The sequence below is a fragment of the Erythrolamprus reginae genome, chromosome 1 (genome assembly GCF_031021105.1).
Source record: "Erythrolamprus reginae isolate rEryReg1 chromosome 1, rEryReg1.hap1, whole genome shotgun sequence".
Lineage (NCBI taxonomy): Eukaryota > Metazoa > Chordata > Lepidosauria > Squamata > Dipsadidae > Erythrolamprus > Erythrolamprus reginae.
The window spans coordinates 117,489,014-117,512,958 of NC_091950.1; positions in this window are offsets into that span (position 1 = coordinate 117,489,014).

Here is a 23,945-nt window from a genome sequence, read left to right on the forward strand (position 1 = left end):
CCAACAGAAATAGCCTTCAGTACTGCACTCTAACCATGGGCCACCACAGCTCTTATAATAATAGTATAATAATATTCCAGTAAAATATCAAAAAGCAAAGTTGAATATTGGGGCTGGTCACATTTAAGAGGTTGAGAGCTGAGAAATTGAATTAAATCTAAAACAATGTTAACATTGCCACCTCAAAAGCAGAGTACTTAATGAAGTGATGCTACTCATCACAAACTTGGAGAGTCATCTGCACAGTCTCTCTCAGTAATCTCCACTTATGAAGGCGAAGTTGCAACTTTGTCTGATGAAAGCCAGATTTTTTTTTTTAAAAAAACCACCATTAAATCTGAGAAGCTCTTCAAAGTTTCAAGCTTTACAAAAACATTTGATTCAATTGGTTGCTTTGAAGTGGGAGTTTGTGCTTCAGTGCTTGGTCAGAATCTGTTGATCAAGGCTTTTAAAATTGAAACATTCTTTCAAAGCTTGCACAGCCTTAATATTTAATAAAGTCATTGTTTGTAGGCAGTGATGGGCTACCAAAATTTTTACTACCACACTGTGGGCATGGCTTATGCATTTTCCTTCAATATCTTTCAGTGCAAATTGGGTGTTCTGGGGTGGAGCTCCATTTTCGCTACCCCACTGTGTTTCCCCCCTGTCTGGGCAGTAGCCCACTCCTGATTATCTACTATATAAAGTGTATGTACACACACACATGAACAGCTCTTCTAAAATTATAGACATTCAACCTTGTTTACTGTGATAGGAAAAACATACCCAGAGCCCGGAAGGGGAAAAAAGAAAAAAAAAATCAAACTTTTGCTACTGGTACTATGTACCTGACCAAACTTTTGCTACCAGTACTGCATACCTGACTGTACCTGTAGGAGCCCACCACTGTTTGTAGGCCATCTTAGTGAACACACAAAATAATTGACACTAAGAAAACATCATCCTAGTTGTGCCATCATGAACTTCTTTTATGAGAATAATGTCATTTTCTCTCAAAATTTAAGAATGAGGGTTAAGGTTACGGCGAGTTTATTAGAATAAACTAATTTTCCTCAGTTTACTGCTAGTATTGGATTATTAATCATATTATTCACAATTGCCATGAGTAACATGGATAAATTGTTTCAAGAAGTGAAACAATTCTGACTGAAAATGCAATGGTAGAGGTGTTGTTATATGTCAAAATGTGATTATTATGGTTGGTTGCATATTCAGCCAGATGTTTATATCATTATTCTCTCTTTCTCTCCCTCCCTCCCTCCCTTCCCCCTCCCCATCTCCCTCTCTCCTCCATCCATCCCATAAATCTGTGCATATATGAGGTAGTCTTGCTTCTATTTTCACAATTTCAAAAATTCCCATGAGGTGGATTGGGCTGAGAGAGAATGACTAGCCCAAGGTCACCCCGTCAGTCTTCTTGCAGATCCAGAACTCAGTCTCTTGGTTTCTAGGCTATTACCTTAACTATTACACCAAACTGATCTTCATAATAAGATAAAAGAATAAAAGACCCTGCAACAATTTCTCGGTTGCTGTTCTTGGCACAGGCTTCCGGAGCGAATCCCAACTCAGAAATCACTTATTTTATGATAAAATCCCACTCTTTATTTGATTAGATTTAGATTAGATTTATTGGATTTATATGCCGCCCCTCTCCGCAAAATCAAGCATACATGAATGGAACACAGGTTTTAAAACTGTACAGAAGCAATTATTTTAATCTTTAGAGCTAACTGTAATCTATGTCCAGGAAGAGCGACAGAAACTCATTCTTTTCTGCATTCCTGAGACAAAGCCCATTCATTTACTTAAACATATGTGTCTGCTCACCAAAGCTTTCCCTAGCACAGCGTCCAACAAGGATTGTCTCTTTGAAGCAGAAATCATGATTTTAAAGCTTCATTCAAGCACACACTAATTTCATCTCTCTTCCACAGAATGACATTGATTCTCCACAACCCATTTCCCACAATCCTTTTCCTTTATACTGCCTGGAAGTGATATCATGCCTCAAAGAGGCTAAGGCTGTAAACTAATACCTTTTACTCCGTAACTCCTCTCACTTTTGAAGCATTCTTCTATAGCGAGGGTTGATCCAATTGCTTTCCACTCTCATGTCTTCCTCACTCTCTGACTGGGACCATTCCCCCATTGTCACATCATCCCCCTCTAGTGGTTCCTCCATGTTCTGCCGGGCTCTATGGTATGAGTCTCCCGAAAATTCAAGGGTACAAATTTCAGACACACACACACACACACACTTGAAAGTTCAAAAACAATGTTCTTTATCACAAAAATTCAAAAGAAACAAAGCACCCTTTTAATCAGTCCTTAAGTACTTAGCTAGCAGCTGTGAAGAAACATCACAGCCCTCCTTCTTCCACAAAGTGAAACACACACACTTTGCTCTGCTTTGGTTTCAAAGTCGTGAAAAATCAACAAACAGCAAGGCACAGTCCTGAAGAACAACGATCAGATAATCTTCCACAACGGCCCAAGTCATCAGGCTGCTATTTATATCAGCAGCTCTAATTACTGGAGCCCCACCCAAACACAGGTGGCCTCTCTTATTTCCTGTAATATTTCCTCAATTGGTCTCTTGTATGCATAAGTCTGCGCCTGCGTGGGTCTAACACTTCCTCATCCGAATCAACCAAAGATAATAGAGATTGGCTTCCTGGGCTGTGTGCCAAGCCCCCCTCTTCCAAGTCACCTCCACCTTCTTCTTCGTCCAAGGAAACTGCACTACCTGACTCTGTCGGCAATAAAAGAGGCCTATGACATGTTGATGTTTCTCCTGCATCCACCTCCACATTCCTTGGGGCAGGAGCTGGGTCAGAGCCAACCACAACACTCCGGCTCACTCAAGTCACTTTCTGCCTCACTCTCGCTCTCTGCTTCATCTTGCAACCCGCCCTGGCCCAGGATATCCAAAGGGGCCTGGCTCATCCGCCTCAGAATCTGACATAACCTGAGGAAGACAAGGAACACTCACAACTGTTGCAAGATTCCTTCTTTCTTCATATGGCTTACACAATAGCTCCCCAAGGTATTCATTGGTCCACTGGTTTTATTATTATTTGTCTGACAGGAAGATATTTGATATAAATCTTCCTATATATTTCTGTATCATAATATTGTACCAAATAAGATTTATGTACAAAAATCAACTTTTAGGTGCATCAAAAATATAGGATGTGTTCATAGTTGCAAGTGAGACAATATGAATGACATGGATAAAGTGGACTAAGAGATTCCTTTTTTTAAAATACGAGGGACTGTACATTCAGCTAATACGTGCATAGGCCCTTGTAAAATCCAACAGTTGCTCACTTGCAGTGGGATTTATGGTAGGACATTTTCAGCAATTTCTCTTTCCCCTGCACTTTTCACAGCTATATGGCTACTGTGCATGCAAGTGATGGAATGATTATTTTCTATTCCTACCCTACATTTTCCCTATCTCCTTTGGATGTGACTATTTTATTATTTTAGCCACTAAATTCTAACATAATTCCATAGTAAAAATATTAGGGAGTAAAATTAACAGTATTTGCTACTGTATTTAGTGGTGGTTCTGGAGAGCACCAAAAACAGTTTGAATTTCATGTGACCTGGATCATGAACAACTCTTATCATAGGGAAACAAATAGAAATAGGAAAAAGGTATTTCATGCCCTCCAGATATTTTGGATTACAAATTTCATTAGCCTCAGATAGCATGTAAACTCTATGGGTGAATTGATATATCACATTAAACCTGAGTTAACAAAATACTCATTATGCCTAAATAATTAAACCAGTGTTCCCCAACTTTTCCAGCTTTGTGCGCCACTTTGGTGGGGGGGGGGAGTGGGGATTGCTGTCTCTCTGTGCGTGAAGCTCCATTTTTCCAAGTGACAGGCACACACACACACATCTCTTGCACAAATGGAGCTTCATGCACAGATGATCACCCACTGGTCATGCAAGTGGAGCTGCATGTGTGCTCACATATTCTCCTGTCACCTGCTCATCCTGGTTCTGAATGGGACTCGTCTTGGCTCTGAATGAGCCACATCCCAGTATCAGGCTGTAGCCTGGGGATTGTGGATCCCTGAATTGAACCATATTACGTTCTTACTGTAATGGTATGTTTCACATCATGTATAAAGACGATGTCTGGATTCTCACAGGATGCAGAACTGCAAACAACTAAAACCCATTTGCTGTATTCCAGTGTGTCTTATGAACCCAATCAGTATAATTACAGGAATCACTAGTTCCCTACCCTTAGGAAGAATATCTAATGGAAATATGCAATCTTTTTATATATTTTATATTTGTATAGTATTTTATTTGATCTTCAGGGACAGTTTCCACATCTCTTCTTCTCAAATGTGCTTTTCCATAAAGCAATAGCTAAGTTTGTTCTTGCTTATAATCCACCTCCATCACATCTGTGTGCAAGAACAGATTTCTTTCCTGGTTAATTTGGCTAATGACTGGATATGGGAGGAAAGAGTTATGTTGCCCTATAACATAATTTATTTGCTTGATTCATCTGTGCCTATTTTGTCTGCAGAGAGTTTTGCAATATGTCTTTTCTCTTTTTGTGGCACACTGTGATTTGGATTGCATAAACCAAGCTGGGTGGTGGGGTCTGTCTTCCAAGTGAAGGTTGAACGAGATAATGTTTGCATCCTTTCAACTTTATGGTTTTCTGTATCCCGTTGCTCATATTTTTCTGCTAAATTATGACTTAATTATCAAGGTCATTGCATTTAAAATGTCATTTTCTCACCACAAATAATAATAATATTATTATTAATTATTTTTTATTTTATTATTATTATTATTATTATTATTATTATTATTATTATTATTATTTATTAGATTTGTATGCCGCCCCTCTCCGAAGACTATTGAAAGCCGGCATCCCTTTTCTAAACAGAATTTCCCCTAGATTTCCCCATACTATAGATATTTCTTGCAAACGAAGAAAAGGACAGGCTGGCTCCAGTTAAAGTCCTTGATTTAAGTGACAACCTCACTTTCATCTCTGCACATGCTTTGTTTGCCATGGGAAACGGGGGGTGGGATATGAGATTTGGGAAGGGAAGATTCTGGAGGCCCTGATAAGTTTTGCTTTCCCAGCAAAAGCTGGGATAACTGTCGTTTTCCTGGAAAGCAGGTGACCAGAAAAATCTGTTTAAAAATGCATTCCATAAGTGTGACGTGGGGGTGAAGATGCCTCCACCTGACAAAGACGGACAATGGGGATCGGCTATTTTCCTAAGGGGGGCAAGTGGGAGTTTTTTGATATGAGCTATTGTCATGTCTTTTTCTTCACTCTTTGCTTTGTTCTTGTTGATTTCAGTATTGATTTTAGTTTTATTTTTCTTAAATTCTGATTGAAGCAGCTGACACACACAGAATTCCACACATCTGATGGTTTAGATTTTTGGTTTCACATTCCAATAATCTTTGTCCCTTTCCTCACATTATTCTGCTTCCCCCCCCCCAAGTTTTGTTCACAAACCTGCCTGTTCCTTATTGCATTGTTGCATCACAAATGATACTTGAGGAACTATAAAGCCCTTCATGGAATTGGACCAGGATATCTGCGAGACCGCCTTCTGCCGCACGAATCCCAGCAACCGGTTAGGTCCCACAGAGTTGGCCTTCTCCGGGTCCCGTCGACTAAACAATGTTGTCTGGCGGGACCCAGGGGAAGAGCCTTCTCTGTGGTGGCTCCGACCCTCTGGAACCAGCTCCCCCCAGGGATCAGGATTGCCCCCACCCTCCTTGCCTTTCATAAACTTCTTAAAACCCACCTCTGCCATCAGGCATGGGAGAATTGAAACATCTCCCCCTTGCCCATGTAGTTTTTGTGTATGATTCGATAGTGTGTTGTTTGTGGTTTCTTTTTTGGACTTTTTAATTTAAAACTGTAATCTAGATTTTTAAATATTAGATTTGTTACTATGTACTGTTCTTCACCATTGTTGTGAGCCGCCCCGAGTCTGTGGAGAGGGGCGGTATATAAATCCAATAAATCTAATCTAATCTAATCTAACTACTGGATTTTATTGACTGTTATCAAGGTCTTTTTGTTTTAGATGTCCCATTGATATAAATCACAAATATTTGCTGGGATGAAAATTGAATTCTATGAAATTTGGCAGAAATGGAAACATTCTGAAGCAAAACATATGGAAATGAGCACAGGTATGGTTTTTGTGAAGAATTTGCTTATTTCAGTGAACACAGAAAAACTGAATGGTGGCCATTGGTGGCTGTGGATTATGGGACTTAAAGTTCAACGGAAAGACATTAAAGCTTCCCACCCAGAAAAAATCTGCTTTCATGCTTTCTCCAAGGGTAGTTTCTTCTTCCAAGAAGCACTGATAAGCCCCCAAGTGCAATATGTCCAAATCTCTTTTAAATCTTCCTGTTATTCACTATCATCAGAGTGGGCTGCTTAGATTTAACAGAAAGCAGCTTGGTTTAACAAGATAAGGGGGAAAGGTAACATGCAAGATATTTCTGAGAATTGTCTCTGGAGAATAAACGCAATGCTAGGTAACGAAAATAAGAGCATTTTTCACATTTACTGTTTCAGCAGAAATGAAAGAATGCACATATTTCTCCTGTTCCTTGGGGAGAACAGCAGAATGAAAGGGAGAGAAAAGAACAAGGCCAAAAGATTAGACAAATTCTTGGTGCACTGAACCATCAGAAGCTATCACTCATGAGAGCCCAAGAAACAATTTTATTTTCAGCTTATTTTAAACCTCCAACTGCAAGGTTCACTCTCAGTAATTGAGTAGGAGAGCAAGAAAGTTTAAGTTACAGTTCCCCTTTTGAGTTTGCTTGGCCCTATATATTTTTATCCATTTATTTTCCCTTCTTGCATCTATTGTGAACCCCAAATCTGTATTCTTCTGGCTCCCTCATTGCTTTTTCAAACTGTATTTGTTCAGCTTAACTCAGCTCAATTTGTACACATTTCAGACTGACTCTTTTCTTCTAGGACTGTTACATTTGCAGACTTCTCCTCTCCCTTGTAGTGAGACTAGCATTATTATTTATTTAAAAGATTTGATTAACAGATTTTTACCTACTCTTCAATTGAAAATGACTGCATGTATTCAAAATAAAAGCAAGGCAATGTCTTTCCCTGGTTGTAAGACTAGTTACATTAGAAAATATATATATAAAGGAAGCAAAAGGAAGCATTAATCTCCTCCCATATTTGGGTATGCCAGGGTAATTCGACAGAAAAAAACATATAGCACTTCCCTAGTACAAAGCTGAAAGAATGAGATCCTGTGGCCTAGAGGTTAATTCTCTGCCTAGAGGCTGCAGGTTCAAATCCCAGTGAGGGTATGGCTAGCCAATGAGAGGAAACAACCTTGAAATAGATCTATATTATTCTATACAGTACTTCATTTTAAATTCAGTAGAAATATGTTACACACACACACACATCTATCTATCTATCTATCTATCTATCTATCTATCTATCTATCTATCTATCTATCTATCTATCTATCTATTGGTTTTAAAAGAATTTTGTTTCAGTATTGCAAGTGAAAATACCATTTGGATGAAACAGGGTGTTTGCAATGAACCTAATCAATAAATAGAAAATAGAAGATACAGGTTTACATGAGAAGATGTGCTTCTTCGTGGCTGTGTTAATGTGCATACACTTATACAACAGATGCCAGCAGAAAAATATACCTTTCTGTGCATAATTTGCATTGCCCTGGTGTTCAACCTCTATTGGTCTTCAGCAAAGGGGCTTGCAACTGGTGCTTTCTTTATAGTTTTAATGCAGGACAATTTAAGAGCAGTAATTTCTAGACTCCCTTAAATATTTTTGTTCTCTCATAGCATCACCAGCTGGTGAGAATAATAGCCATCAGTGATCTCCCACATGCAATTGATTAAAAGCTACAAGACACATTTGGAACATGTTGGGAAGGAAAAATAGATTTCATACAAACTCTCCTAAAATAGATGTATGTAGACATTGTGGACCATCAAACCTTTAAGATTAGCTAGTAAGTCTTTTTTTCTTGGAGTTAATAGGAAAAAAGGCATTAAGAATTTAATTAATGCATTGCTAATTGGTTTTTCAAAACACTGAAGTTTTAAAGTTACTAATAGCATTAGAAAAAGATTTTTTTAATCCTCAAATCTACAGATAATTTTAATTTACACTATTAAGATGTACTAAGTTGTATTAAGATACATATGCTTCATGCAGTGGATGCCGAGAAATAATTAATTAAGAATCATTCATTCATTCATTCATTCATTCATTCATTCAATTCAATTTGTATGACAGGACTCTGGATTGAGTTATCCTAACAAATCAGTGGGTTAGGATCTACAAGTACCATATGCTCATTTAGATTTATTTATTTGTTTGTTTATTTATTTATTTATTTGCTTGCTTGCTTGCTTGCTTGCTTGCTTGCTTGCTTGCTTGCTTGCTTGCTTGCTTGCTTATTTATTTATTTATTTTATTTGATTTGATTTGTATGCCACCCCTCTTATATGACAGAAGGTGAAATTAACAACAAACTATTATTGAATGCATGGGAAGGGTTGGGATTTAGCCCAGGTTCATATAGGACAGTAATATTAGCAGGTGCCCACTGTTTTACTAGAAGGCCACTAGAAATCTCTAAGAAATGCATTCATCAGAAATTGTAATAGTGTCTTCACCATTTTTCCAGAAGACTGATAGACATATCACCTTACTACATGGTAGTGGTTAGTGGACGTCTCTTAGGTCAATCCCCATGTCTTTATTCCTTCCTCCATGGATTCAAAACTTTATACACTTGAGAAGTGACACCTTCAAAGTATAACTACCCACATTTTGCATCTATAGAGAGATTTTTTTGTGGGGAGATTTCTGGTAGCCTTGCAGAAGATGCATGCATACTCCTCCCCTGTAACACTTAAGCTATGTGGATAGAGGGAGTCAGCTTCTCTGTGAGACTGTTAAGAGAAATGCTGCCAGCTACAGAGCAGCCTCCAATTTACTGCCTTTCTGCTACTAGAACAGGAGAAAGCCACAACATGATGGAAGAGAAACAAGGATGTTTGGTGCTGAAAGAGTAGGCACCAAAGAGTCTTACTTCAGCTTTAATCCCCTTGTGTGGTAAAGAAAAGCAGAAAATGGTTATTTGCTGTCAGTGTTTGATCCCATGTACTGATCACTACAGGAATGTGAACCTACAGCAGGTGACATACATCTTCCCTTCTCAACCCATGGCAAGAAAAGAGGGGAGAGAATGGAAGACAATGAACCTTTCTCATGTGGCCAGTTACATGGCCTGATAATTTGGGGAATTTCATGGGAGAAATGACTGAAAGTAAACAACAATGGCATTTGCTTTCAATTGCTATAGGAGCTACAAGAGTATGTGTATGTAGCAGGTGGGAGTGAAAAGAAAGAATAGAGAACAACTCTTCTCTGCTAGTTCTTTGATCCTACATTTTGCTTTGTCACCAAGGCAAAGTGAGGGTTGGAAGTGCTGTTGACAGTTCTTTAAACTGTCTCTTAGCTACTGTTCCGAATATAACCCTTATAGTCCTTCTGTTCTGAAGAGCCCTTGGATTGCAGAATACCATAAATGGAAGAACAAAAGTCTATTTGCCTGTCAGACTTGTGATATGAGAGAAGTTACAAAATATGGTGATGACAGTTAACATTTCTCAGGTAGCCAGTTACATGGCCTGACAATTTGGGGGATTTCATGGGAGAAGTGACTGAAAGTAAACAATGATGGCGTTTGCTTTCAATTGCTATAGGAGCTGCATTGATAACTGTGACATCAGAGTCTACTGACAAAGGCTTCCAGAGCCTGCTTCATCTCCATCAGACTATCACATTCCTTGCAGCTCTGGCAAGAAGAATATACGTTGTCCAGATAACTAAATGATAACTAAAGGATTTTAATGCATATTTGATACACAGAGCTTTTCTGTACTGCAGCCTGAAGCTGCTTGACTTCTGAGTTTAAACTGACTGGACATGAAGCTGGGTAAAGACATTCCTTTTCAGATTTCAACTCTTCCTTTTGACCAGAGTGGTGGCCTATCTGGACTGCACTTGTTCTCTATCTTCTTTTTTCTCATTCACTTTTACCAGGGAAACAAGGAAACACAAAATATTTCTTCACCCAGCATCTGAAGAAGTGGCACAGGCACTTATGTGACTAATAAAAGGGATTGGATAAATGTATGGAGGGCATGTTTATCAAAGCTACTAGACTGAAAATTTAATGTCTTCAAATATTGGTAGGAAGGAAGTACTAGCGGAAGAGGGATTCCTGATTATGAAACCTTAGCAGAGGTAGGCAAAGTTGGCTCTTCTTTGACATGTGAACATCAACTCCCAGAATTTCTGAGCTAGCATGATTGGCTCTGAAATTCTGGGAGTTGAAGTCTACAAGTTATAGAAGAGCCATCTTCGCCTACCCTTACCCGAGGGGTATCTTAGTGGCCACTACGTGAAATTGGACTAGGATGACTTTTGGCCTGATCTGTCAGGATTTTTTTCTTGTTCAGATTGCACCTAATTATCTAGACTTATAGAATCTCTAGATATGTATTTCTCTCAGTGATTAATCGTCTGCCTTTCAATAGCTTCCATGCTGTTTCAAAAGAAATGTTTGCACGTCTTCTAAACCTGGAAGACATTTTTATGCACAAGAAAGCATTTATAGTTTTGCAAAGGATTAACATGATCATAGTTTGTCAAAGTCATGGCAACCATCAAGATGACAGTTCTAAGAGAAAAGAGTACACAGACTTTGGACATGGCATTAATGAAGAGGGAAGTGAACTCAGGTCCAAAGATCCCCTCCTATATTTTTCATTGATTGGGGAGTATAGTACAATGCTTTGTATGTTTTTCCAATATCAATTCATAAAGACTCTGCACCCTTCAAAGCAGCTCTTTGAAATCTGTTTGCCAACAGTAGCATAACGAGATAAAGGTCTCAAAAATATTAGAATATCGCCGGCTCGACTTACCGGCCACGGCGCTTTTGCTGAAGGGCCGGGCAGACACCGGACTCTTCATGGCGGCCGCCATTTTGTTTTCGGCCGAAATCTCGCGAGATGAGATTTCGGCCGGGAAAGCCAGGCCCACGTGGCCTGGAATGACGTGGGGACCGGGCGGGGCTTGCTGGCCCTATTTAAGGGCCGCAGGCCCTGGGCCAAGCCTGTTCGCCCGGACCCAGTCAAAGGAGCAGACACTTGGCTGTCTGCTCCTGGAGCCTTTCGGCGGCCGCGTGGAGGCGGCCGTCGCTTTGGAGGCCTCGTTGGAGGCTGGAGGTGGCCTGCTCGTCGTGTGGCAGCAGGCTTCGGCCCATCCGAGGCTGGCGGTCGGCCCATCTTCCGTGGAGCTCTTGGGCAGCAACGGGCTTGTGGAAGAGTCCCGTGTGAGGCCTCCCACCCCCACCCAGATGAAAGGCGGCCGCGTGTTGCGGTCGCCATTTTGAGAGCCTCATCGGAGGCTCGGGGGAATGGTTTGGTGGGCCTCGGGTCCGGCGGGAAGGCCAGGCCTGGTGCCGTTTGGCTGTTGCCCCCCCTAGTTCTGGGGGGGGGGAATCGTTCTGGAAGCCCCCTTGGGGACGTGGGGGGCTCGGGCGGAGGGCTCGCGTGTGCGGCCCCTCCCGTTTCGTGGCCCCCGAAAAACAAGAACATAAATAAACATAAAAAATATAAAAATGGAGGACAGTTGGGCCCGTGGCGGCAGCTTCTTGCTGCTGCGCTGCCTGTTTGGGCAGAGGCCTTTTGCTGCCCTCTTGGGGCCCGGGTGGCCCCGGTTCCTTCATGGGTAAAATTAAATAAATGTGTTTGTATCATTCGCATTTACTTATTTTTGCTGATTTTCATTATTCAACCACTATTCCCTCTTTCACCAAAAAGGGAAACATAAAGACAAGAACCAAAACATAGATTTTGCCATGCTAACATCAGAATGATTTGCAGACTGAAAGCTTTAATATAAATATACAAGATTATATTAATAATAATGGGACTGATGATGGTTGCAATTATTTCACATATTTATATGGAACCATGGACATGGCAAGAGAGACCCATTGATCCCTCTGGTCTGCCCTTGTTCTGTTCTGTATTTTATCTTGGGATGGATATATGTTTATCCCAGGCATGTTTGAATTCTGTTGCTGTGGATTCATCTGCCGGGCCTGCTGGAAGTTTGTTCCAAGCCTTTGCTACTTTAGTGAAGGCCTGGACAAACTTCAGTTCAGTTATGGTCTAACTTAATTCTTTAAATATTGTGGCCACTCGGTCCCAGTTTCTTGGGGTTTTTTGTTTCGGGGGGGGACACCTGTACCCAGGTTTGCCCCCCCCCTGGCTCCTAGTGCAGGGACACAGGCCCCTGGGGCTGCTTTTGCCAGGGCCTGGTGTGTCGGGGGCGGGGGGTTTGACCCCGCCATGCCAGGCTGTAGGGCCTTCGCCCCTTCTGACGGCTTACCCGTCGGGGCCAGGTTGATTGGACTTGGGGGCCACCACAGTGTGGGACCCGTTCACTGCATGTCATGGGTTTGCTGCAGAGGGGCTTGTTTTCCCCCTTTTGTATGTACAGCCATGCGTGTGGGAAGGCGGGGCTCCCATGCCGCTTCAATGTGCCCCTGCCCCTAAAAGGGGACGGTTAGGAGGGAAGGGGGTCCAGGGTACAAACCCCACCTACTGGGGGGAAAGCTGGGCCCTGCCCAATTAATTTACAAAACAACAACAACAACAACATTGGGGTTGGTTGAGGGACGACCACCCTCGCTCGAGAGCGGCCGCTCTCTTGCTAGGTTTCTCCAAGGGATTCAGGATCCCTTACATGGGTTCGAGCAAGCCTTTGGGTTCAACAACCACAGGTTGGTTGTGGGGCATGACGGCATTGTTCGGTCCGGAATAGCATAAGAGGTGGCCATGGGGAGGGGCCTTGGGCCCTTCCCGGAGCCGCCCTTCCCGAATCTTGGGGTCTCCCCATTAGGGGGGTCCCCTGCAAGGTGGGTGATGAATTTAGGTTGATTCACCACTTGTCTTTTCTTAAAAGGGAGTCAGTGAAGGGTTTCGTTCCTGGCGAACTTTATTTAGTCCGGCTCGCATCCTTGATGCGGTCGTGGCCATGGTAAGGCAGTGTGGGGTTGGAGCCCTTATGGATAAATGCGACATTAAGTCAGCATCCCGGCTCTTCCCCATGCACCCGGACGGCTTCGGGTTTTTGGGCTTCCATTTCATAGGTGTTTTTATGTGGTCGGGGTTTTACCCACGGGTGGCTCCGTCTCATGCTCTCTTTTGGGAGAGCTTGAGCACCTTCTTGGAGTGGGCGCTCAGGAGGCGCAGCGGTCTAGGCTCGGCGTTCACTACCTCGAGGGTTTCTTGGTGGCGGGGACTGCGCGGGCGGAGCACTGCTTTGCTCTGCTGCGGGTCTTCGAAGCCCTTTGGCTCTGTTGGGGGTGCCTTTAGCCCCTGCGGGGACTGAGGGCCCCGCCACCGGGATTACCTTCCTCGGTATTGAATTGGACTCTGAGGTGCAATCTTCTAGATTGCCCCTGGACAAGTTGACTAAAATTAGGGATAACCTGGGTACGGTTCTGGGCTGCAGGAAGGTCACCCTTTGGCAGCTCCAGAAACTAGTTGGGATACTTAATTGCCTGCCGGGTCGTGGTGCCGGGCAGGGGTTTTTTCTAGGTGGTTATATGCTGCGATGAAGGGGCTCCGTTGCCCCATCATCGTACCCGCTTATGTGCAGGGGTCAGGGCTGACCTCTGCGGGTGGCGGGAGTCTTTGAAAGTTTTAGGGGGTTGTCTTTTTGGAGGCAAGAGCTTCTTTTGGAAGCTGTATTGCAGTTGTGTTCTGATGCTGCAGGGACCTGTGTAGGTGCAGGGTTGTGTTAGGTGACCAGCGGTGCTGGTCTGCGTGGCCTCCAGAATGGAGGGCCTCTTCATTGGTAAGGATTTGACCTTTTTTGGGAGCTCTTCCCCTTGATAGTGGCCCTAGAGCTTTGGGGTGAGCAGTTTAGGGCAAGACTGTGCATTTTGGTGCGACAGCCTTGTGGTTGTCCACGTTGTGAACGCCCTGTCCTCTAAGAGTGACAGGGTCATGCGGCTTTTTCGCCATTTTGTGCACAGGTCCTTGTCCCTGAACACATTGTTTTTGTCTAGGCATGTCCCCGGGTTAGATAACGGGGTTGCTGACGCCTTGTCCCGTGGTCAGTTGTCCCGGTTTCGGACCCTGGCCCCGTGGGCACGTGTGTCGCCAGAGGTTTTTTCCTGTCCACCTTTGGAGCCTGGGTGGGCTCCTGGGCAGTGGAGAGTAGAGGCTTGCTGGGCTACGGCATTCTCGGGAGTGTCTGGCACTCTGGGAGGCTTAGCAGCAGGCAGGTGAAGAGTTTGGGGATTGCAGGCAGTATACGGGTTACCCCTATAACTGGCCTGCCCCAGTTGTGTACCCGGCCATATTTGTGTCCAGCTTAGGCAGCGTGGCCTTTCAGTTAGGACGATTATGGTCCAGGTTGGCCGGCTTCGCCTTTTGTCTAAGGCGGGGGCGGGGTTATTGATTTACGGTGACTTCCGCATTGTGATGGTGCCGGAAGGTTGGGCCAGGGCCTTATCGCAGGCCGTCAGGTCATTTTGTACCTTCCACCTCATTACCTCAGTTAGGTGGGGCTAGTATGTAGGGTTTGGCCAGGCCAAGTATGGATCCCGCCATTAGGGAACGTTGTTCTCGAGAGGCGCTGCCACTAGTGCGGAACCGGCGTTCTCGATACGGAGGATTCGGGGAAGTCGACCGCTGGCGGTCAACGGCCTGTTTTAGGGTACGAACGGCCTGTTGAGGGTCCGGGGTAAGATCTTAGGCCAGGTTCCCCTTTGGTCCCTTTCTATTCGACCCCGCCAGGACGCAACCGAGGGTGTTGCTTTGGGTCATGAGCACTCCGAGACCACTCAGCAACAAGGTACCGTCGGGGGTGGGGACCCTGCCGTCGTGGCGGCTGGGTCCTTGTTGTCTGGCGGGGAGACGGGGTGTGCGGTGGGACGGGCGTTTCTACCGCCATTGCTGGGAGGGCGGCATCCCATTGCTGCGCCCAGGTGGTCCTGGGAGGGCGGCATCCCATTGCTGCGCCCAGGAGGTGCTGGGAGGGCGACATCCCTTTGTTGCGCCCAGTTGGTCCTGGGAGGGCGGCATCCCATTGCTGCGCCCAGGTGGTGTCGGGGGGCGGCATCCCATTGCTGCCCCAGTTGGGCTGGGAGGGCGGCATTTCATTGCTGTGCCCAGTCGGTGGCCAGGGGCGGCATCCCATTGTTGCGCTCAGAGGTGTGCTGGGAGGGCGGCATCCCATTGCTGCGCCCAGTTGGTGCTGGGAGGGCGGCATCCCATTGCTGCGCCCAGTCGGTGCCGGGGGTCGGCATCCCATTGCTGCGCCTGGATGTGTGCTGGGAGGGCGGCATTCCATTGCTGCGCCCAGTTGGTGCTGGGAGGGCGGCATCCCATTGCTGCGCCCAGTTAGTGCCGGGGGCGGCATCCCATTGCTGTGCCTGGATGTGTGCTGGGAGGGCGGCATCCCATTGCTGCGCCCAGTCGGTGCTGGGAGGGCGGCATCCCATTGCTGCGCCCAGTTAGTGCCGGGGGCGGCATCCCATTGCTGTGCCTGGTTGTGTGCTGGGAGGGCGGCATCCCATTGCTGCGCCCAGTTGGTGCTGGGAGGGCGGCATCCCATTGCTGCGCCCAGATGGTACTGGGAGGGCTGCATCCTCTGGCGGCGCCCCGGTGGTGGGTCTTGCACCTTGTGGCAAGGACCTGTGTGGGCCTGGGGGTCTACTTCAGATCTGCCAGGCTCGCGTTGCCTGCGGTGGCTTCGCAATGTGTGCCCCTCCACGCAGGGGGGTGGTCGAGATCCTCACGGGGATCGCCTGGTGGGACGCCATTTCCCTTAGGGCCCTTCACCGGGTTGGGAGGGGAGTTAAGGCCCTGGGTACGGTAGTCAGAGGTTTAGGCGGGGTGGTTGTGGCCCATCCCCGCATCACCATAGATCAGCTGTGGCTTTACCTGGCTGCTGGTCTTCCTCGGTCAGATCTGAGGAACACCACTTTTTTACAGGACCTGCAGTGTCTCTGCGTGAGCTGGCGCAGTTAGAGGGGGGAGTCGGGGGGCCAAGATAGAGATCTGACCCCCGCTCCGTGGCAGGTTAGGGGCGGAAATCTGGGTGGTGGTTCAGCAACTGCGCGTTCTCCCTTGGGCATCTTTGGGGATGATTGACAGGTTCTCTCCAAGCTCATGGTGGGTGCTACCTGCGCACTTGGGGGGAACCTGTCTTTGGGTCCCGCTATTGAAGTCCCAGGGTAGGGGTGAGCCGGCGGGACCCCCCTCATGCGAGTGCATGGCAGGGTCTCAGGTGAGGGAGAGGTCCCTCACCTGGACCAGCATCGACTACGCCCTTAGTTGCCCAGGAATGTTGACCTTTTACGTCATTTCCGCCCCGGAAGTGTTTGTTTGACCCTGCAGGTCCACTGTTTCCGGGTCATAGTTGAATATGTTGATTTATGCAAATTTATGCTAATTCATGCTAATTTAATTAATAAATTATGCAAATTTATTTTTAATAAAAATGACCCAAGTTTAAATCCAGCTCTGGTGTCCGTGTCGTTACTCCGTCTCTTCTGCAAATGGAGGCCCTAATGTTGGAATTCTGTGATGTCAACCAGAATATTGTTTGAATGCCAATACTAGCAGCTGTGGAATAGGCGAAGTATTATTTTTTATGGTTTTGTAACTGTAGCCTATCTATTCAAGTCAATATTGTTCCAAACTCTGACAGATCCAGAAATGTAGTCCAAATTGCAAAACAATTTGCTGCATTATGCAACTGATTTGTACAGAATCTGTATGGACTAGAATCTCTCAGATTTTACAAATTGTGGAAGTTTTCAAAAATTTAGATTGGACAGAGATTTTTCTTCCAATAATGATATATAGATGAGCAAAAAAACCTAGTTAACCTTGCAGTCACTAAAATTGTCTGATCCAGACCCAGTTTAGCTCTTTGAGAATTGGAAACTTATTCAATGACATTGTAAACCTTGAAGTCTATTTCTGATTGCTGTCCCTGTCATATTATATGCCACATTACTGCTTCTGACCAAAAGCTATCAGGAATAATGAACATTATAGAAAATGCTTCTCTGTCATATGCATAAAAGCTGTTGACTATATTTAACCCATTTTTTTTCAGACAGGGAAGCCATAACACATAAAATAATATTTACAATGACAGAATTGGTATTTAAAATGGAATAAAATAAAAATACAGTAAGAAAAACTAGAGGTTTATGAGCAACACTTAAACAATTCAAAGATAGTACAAAACTGTTTGGGAGCTCTGGGTAAGCCAAGAGTGAGATTAATTTCAAAACATTTATTGCACCTATAAACTCCACCAGAAGATTAGAATTCTTAAATAGAAAGAACTATTAATGCTTATGTACAATATCTTGAAAGAGAATTGGAATTTGTCAACTGGGAGACCATAAATGCTTAATTGTTATACACAAGTTTTAAAGTATTTTAAGACTGAGGAAAACAGGGCCAAATGGGGACATATTGTTTCTACCATTCCATTCTCAGTACATGAGTCAGAAGTCAGAACAAAAACCCATGGAGACTTGGTTATATGTAATGATTTTAATTTTGTTGAATTTTGTTATTTTTGCATGTTGTTTTGAGTCCCGTGGGATTACACTGTATAATATGAATAGCCACACAAATGTTTTAAGTAAGTCAGTCCATATGTAAATAAAACAAAGCACACTACTTTGTTTCATGTGTAAAATAAAATATGGCCTTATCAAGCAATACTATTTGCTCTGTGCTGCTCCCCGCCCTTATGGATGATCTAGCTGAAATCATGCCTTACATTTGTTGTTGGTTTATTTGTTTTCCATCTTGGCCAATGCAGCAATTCCTATTGGGAGAGGATGAGTGGATTTATGGTTGTTGGGGGATGGAGAGCTGGAGAATAAAAAGAGTTAATTTGTTCTGGATCTAATCCCAAAAGAGAGAGGAGTCTGCAGGGAGGGCCCTATGATTGGATTGATTTTGCTATTACTGATAGAGCTGGTAGGTACTCATTATATCTGGCTGCTTACAAACAAGACTCTGTGCTGGTTTGATTGTGGTATGAATGTTTTGGTATACAGGCAATCTATACCTGCACTTGTGCCTAGCTGATGTTAAACCCAGGGATACATTTAAGGTTCCAACTGTATTGGTTTGGATGCTGGTTGTATTGATGTAGATAATATTGGTTCCTTGGTTTTTATGAATGAGCCGCAAATGCTAATATATTATTGGCACAGCTTGCATAATATGTAGCAGAGACTATTATACAATATTGTAATAACTGGAAACAAAGGTAGTTGGAACTGTTGTGTTGTCATCTCAAGTCTTAATGAATCTCAGACCATAGAGGGACTTGCTTCTTCAGCTGTTTATTCTCAGTCCTGCTTGACATTATCGAGATCTGACAAGTTCTTTAGGGGTAAGTAATCAATCTTACAAAAACAGTAGCTAATAGTTCAATGAAGATGAATTTGATGGAGCTGGTCTCTCAGGATTACTGATGGAATAGCCATATGTGCCATCTTTATCTCTGCTGTAGCCTTCATGTTTGCAGAACTTGCAAAATTGGATAAAATCACATTTGTAATAATAAATTGATATGTTTATATTTAAAAAAAACCTCATCAGGAATTATAGGCTAGGATGGAACAGCATTACTTACACAATCTTTGTTTGGTTACATAAGGTGCCAGAATATAAGATGCACCTTAGTTTGGGGGGAGGAAAATAGGGGAAAAAAATCTACCTACCAGGTATTTATCTGGCTAGCATCCTTAGTCTGATCAGCTTCAGCACATTATTTTATCCCCTGGTTAGGGCTGAAAAAATTTTTTTGGGAAGGAGTAGCAATGAAAACAAGCCTGCAAAGTCTTGGGGCTGGAAAAACCGTCTTCGGAGGGAGTAGGAATAAAAAAATCCTACAAGTCGGGAAGATCATTAGCACCTCGTTAGGGCTGAAAAAACCCTTTTTCAGAGAGAGTAGCAATGAAAACAAGCCTGCAAAGACTTAGGTCTGGGAAAAAAGTCTTTGGAGAGAGTAGGAATGAAAAAAATCATGCAAACTGGGAAGATCGTTAGCACCTCATTAGGGTTGGGAAAAAAAGATTTTAAAAAGGCTACATTTGGAGTATAAGACACATCCACAGTTTCAGCCTCTTTTAGGGGAGAAAAAGGTGAGTCTTATACTCTGAAAAACATGGCACATAAATCACTCAGCACATTTTTTCATATTATATTGCAATGATATACACATTATGAATATCATAAAAGGAGGACCTACCTCCTAGCATTTGATAACAATTCCACCAAAATGAAAGCAACAACAAAACAAAACTCCTCATTAAACAGTTATGCCCCTCAAGCAACCATAGCCAATGCCTCTTCAATACCTGAAGATTGATGCAGCAAACAAGTTTGCATCCTATATATTAGTTGAGTATGAATAGTAAATTTATACTATGTATAGTGAATAAATAGTGGTATAAATATGGCTTTTTGATCTGAATGCACTGTTTCTTTATCTTAGGTAGTGCATGTTGTAGATAAAATGAAGTAGATAAAATCTGTCCATGGTGAGATGTAATTTGCCCCTGCCACTCACTTTTCAATTTCACTATTGATAACACAACTGAATTTGATAAGTTGGTTACGTTTAGCATTTTCTTAATGATTTAGAGGGATAGATTTTAGTTGAATGTTGTGAAAAGGAGAAGTAGTTTTCCTTACCCAAATATCATTAATAAGCCAGCTTTATCTAACCTGAATTCTTTTTGGATCTGTTTGCTTGATTCATATTGTGATTTGCTTAATTTTTTTTCTCCAGGCGTTATAAAAAAAATTATGAGCTACTGACAAGCTAGGCAAACTCTCATTTTCTGCTCTCAGCAAAAATCTACTCTTGACTCTGCTCACCATATGCTAAAATCCATTACAGGCACACTGAGTCTGCACTCCCTTGAGTATCTCGAATCCAAAATAGAAGGTAATTTTTGCTTTCACTAGTCCCTTCCATTTCTAAAACAGGAATGTTGTGGAGCAGAAGGTTCCCAACTGTAGAATTTTTTTGCGTGATTTTGCGATTCTTTTTTAACAAAATAAATAAATAAGCAACAAGTAAATACTGCCAAGATCTGCACTCTGTTAGTTCTATTAAACTCTGCGGTTTAACTCTTCTTTGTCAGCTTTGAAGAGGACAGATGGAACTGTTGAAGGAGAGAACTGAAATGTGATACTCTAAAGAAAGAAAGGGCAGTGCTAGTAATGGATTGAGGGTGAGATTTCACAATTTTAGAGGCAAATTCAGCTTGGTAAAAGCATATATTTATCACAAAGATGCTAAGCTGAGAAAATATCAACTGTTAACCCTGTTTATATATCAAAGCAGGTTAATATATTTATGTATCTGCAGATTGTCAAGAAAAGTAGAATGCAACTTAGTTCAACCTTTACAATAAAACGTATTATTGTTGTGAGCCATCCCGAGTCTACGGAGAAGGGCGGCATACAAATCTAATAAATAATAATAATAATAATAATAATAATAATAATAATAATAATAATAATAACTTACCTCATCCAATGCATTTTCTTAATTAGAGAAAGAAAAGCCATCTCATATATGGTTTAGCTTGACAAGAGTAAATCTTAGAAGGATCTAAGAGTCTTTAAAAAGACTGAAGGTTAACATGGGTCAGTAATGCAGAGAGGATCAACGAAAGAGCCGGGGTGGCACAGCAGGTAGAGCACAGTACTGCAGGCCACTGAAGCTGACTGTAGATTTGTAGGTCAGCGGTTCAAATATCAGCACCGGCTCAAGGTTGACTCAGCCTTCCATCCTTCCAAGGTGGGTAAAATGAGGACCCGGATCGTGGGGGCAATATGCTGGCTCTGTTAAAAAGTGCTATTGCTAACATGTTGTAAACCGCCCTGAGTCTAAGGAGAAGGGCGGCATAAAAATTGAATGAATAAGTAAATAAGTAAGTAAGTAAGTAAGTAAGTAAGTAAGTAAGTAAGTAAGTAAATAAATAAATAAATAAATAAATAACAATTGAGAAAAATAAATATTTTATTTTATTCTGGTGTGATCAAATCTTACCTGGAATTTGCTGTCCAATTCCAATGTAATTTAGAAAAATCGTTGGTGATTTCCTCCCATCAGCTGTCAAACAATGCCCTGTGGGAGGATCAGCTGGTAATTTACTTGTTCCAGTATAAGGGCCAACCACTGGCCCCTCGAAAGGGCTGCTTGGATTGAATACCCCTAAAAGGCCTGTCAGTATTCACCCTTTGTCTCCCCCCCACCATACTGGCCTTGGTACAACCCTGGTATGGATTCTGGTACCATCCATTGGTCTGATCTGAGCCCATGGGAACCCTTCTGGAGAAGCCCTGTATAGTGGGCTTTCTATTGCCTGAAGGAAGAATTTGTGCTTATCATTTGATTCTACCACTATTGGGCCCAAGACCTCCCCAAAAAGGGACTGACCAGATATAGGGGCAGCGCCAGTTGCCATTTGTGGCAGACATCAACTGACCAGGTGATCCTGCATGCCACCACAGCCAACCCCATAGACCTTGTGGCAAATTGAGTGGACTGTAGTGTGGCATCAGACAGGAATTGGGCCGATGCCAGGAGTTTGTTCAGGTCCAGTTGAACCCTAGTATCTGAAGCTGGAAGGTGGTCCTTAAGAGCGTGAAGCCACTTAAGGGTAGTTCAAGAGAAAAAGGATGTTGTTGTTGACACCCTCACTGCCCACATAGCTGATTGGTGGGCGTGCTGGAGTGCTGTCTCCATGCATCTGTCCTCTAGCCGGAGTAGGTTCTCGGAGTCACTGGGCATCTGAGTATTTGTCTATAGGGCCAGAACAGGACTATCAACAGGCAGAACTGGAAGATGTTTTGCCAGATTGGTATCTACATTAAAAAACCTCTTATTGAGGGAATCGAGCAGTGGCCCAGCCACAGGTGAATGCCATTGTTTCAGGATGCCATCTATGAACAGATTAGGAGCTGGAATGATCTCAGTTTGAGACATGGCAAGGACTACTGCTAAGGGATGTTTTGCCTCCCCAGAAGAGGGAGGTAAGTTGGTGGTAGCCTGAGCCTTGTGAAACAGAGGTAAGTTGGTGGTAGCCTGAGCCTTGTGAAACAGAGAGCAAAAGAGTGCTGGCTGGAACAGATTGCTGGAGATTGAGGTTTCAGGAGCCAAACCCTCATCATCAGACAGGGTGAGATCAGCCTGTCTGGCTCACAGCTGCTCCTCTAGTGGTTGATCCTCCTGCAACTGTCCCTCCTGCTGGTCCCCCAGGGAACCACTGTCTCCTTCAGCCCTGTAGCCGGGGGCTTCTACCTTAGGGTATGCATAGTAATCAGTAACATGTTGAGAGGAGTGATGAGCAGATGGTCACTGCTGCTGCTGAGAAGAGGAACGAGGAAGAGGCAAGAGCAGTCATAGCCCTAATGCCTGCCTCAACCCCCCTTCTGATGGCCTCATTAATTCTATCTTGAGCCTCTCAAGAATGAAGAGGGTCATCCTCACTCTCCTGCATATCCTCCGGTTCAGTAGAAATGACATGTGAGCCCCAAACATCTGCCTCTTGTAAGCTGAGATCCAAGTTGTCAAGCAAAACAGAATCTTAGAAGCACCCTGACCTCTGTCTGTGTCCAATAGCAACTTGGGAGGCCCCTTGATTTTTTGATGAGAACCCTAGTAGGGAGTGATCTACCTGGGGATTACTAGATGTGGAGGCAGCCTTGGTTACAGCCTTTGGGTCCTGCTTGGTCTTATGGACCCTATGCCTGGTCTTATGCACCCTATGGTGGTGGGGATGGTGATTGGGGCCTCATAGGAGAGTGGTACCCAGTTCTAGGAAGCCCCTGCTCTTCACCAGGCACAGGCCTATTCCTTCCCCAATTTTTGCAGCTTAGTTGCCATCAGAGTCAGTGGTGATAGGCAATCTAGAGACTCAAAATGGCAGCCAGCCATGAGGCCCCTATTCAAAATGACCAGCCGGCCTCTGTAAGTGGAAAGCTGGGCCTGGCAGCACTGAGAAATTAATCCTCATGGCTACCAGATGTCTACAGCAAGTACACAAGAAGCAGGAATCAAGAGAAGGCCTGAGAAGTTGAAAAAAACTGTGTGCCAAATGCTGCCATCTCCGCAGCTCAATCAGCTTCTTTGAACAGCAGACTGATCAGCAAAGCAGATAAAGGTCTCAGTCACCCAGCAGCTCACTAGAGAGACCTGAGAGCGCTGACAGCGGTTGACTGGAGCAATCGGCAGAGAAGATAAGTAGCTCGCTCACTGCTCGGCACTCAGAAGAGGCTGCTACTGATAGGAAAGGATGCTGCTGACAGGTTCTGCTGCAGACTCTGCTTTCTTGGCTCTCTCTATCTCCTGCTCTAGCAGCAATTAGCTGCTCAATTAGTCATCTCTAGAGCAGTCCATCTAGCTTCAAAGCAAAGTGCAGCAGTCCGCTCCATCAGAAATCAAGATAAGGCCTGGATTGGCAAGGAGATCGCCCCTTTAAAGCCAGGTAAGAGGACCCTTTATTAGAGCCTTTGAGAGAATTGTCAGTCAGCCTTGTTGGCTCTCGGGATATAGACTCAGTCCTGATTGGCTAAGGGTGGTGTCTTTTCCCATTCTTGGAGTCTAGCTCCACCTACTACAGTAGAACCCCGACTTACGAGACTAATTGGTTCCGGAAGGAGGCTCGTAAGTCGGAACGCTCGTATGACGAAACATTGTTTCCCATAGGAAACAATGTAAAGTCAATTAATCCGTGCAA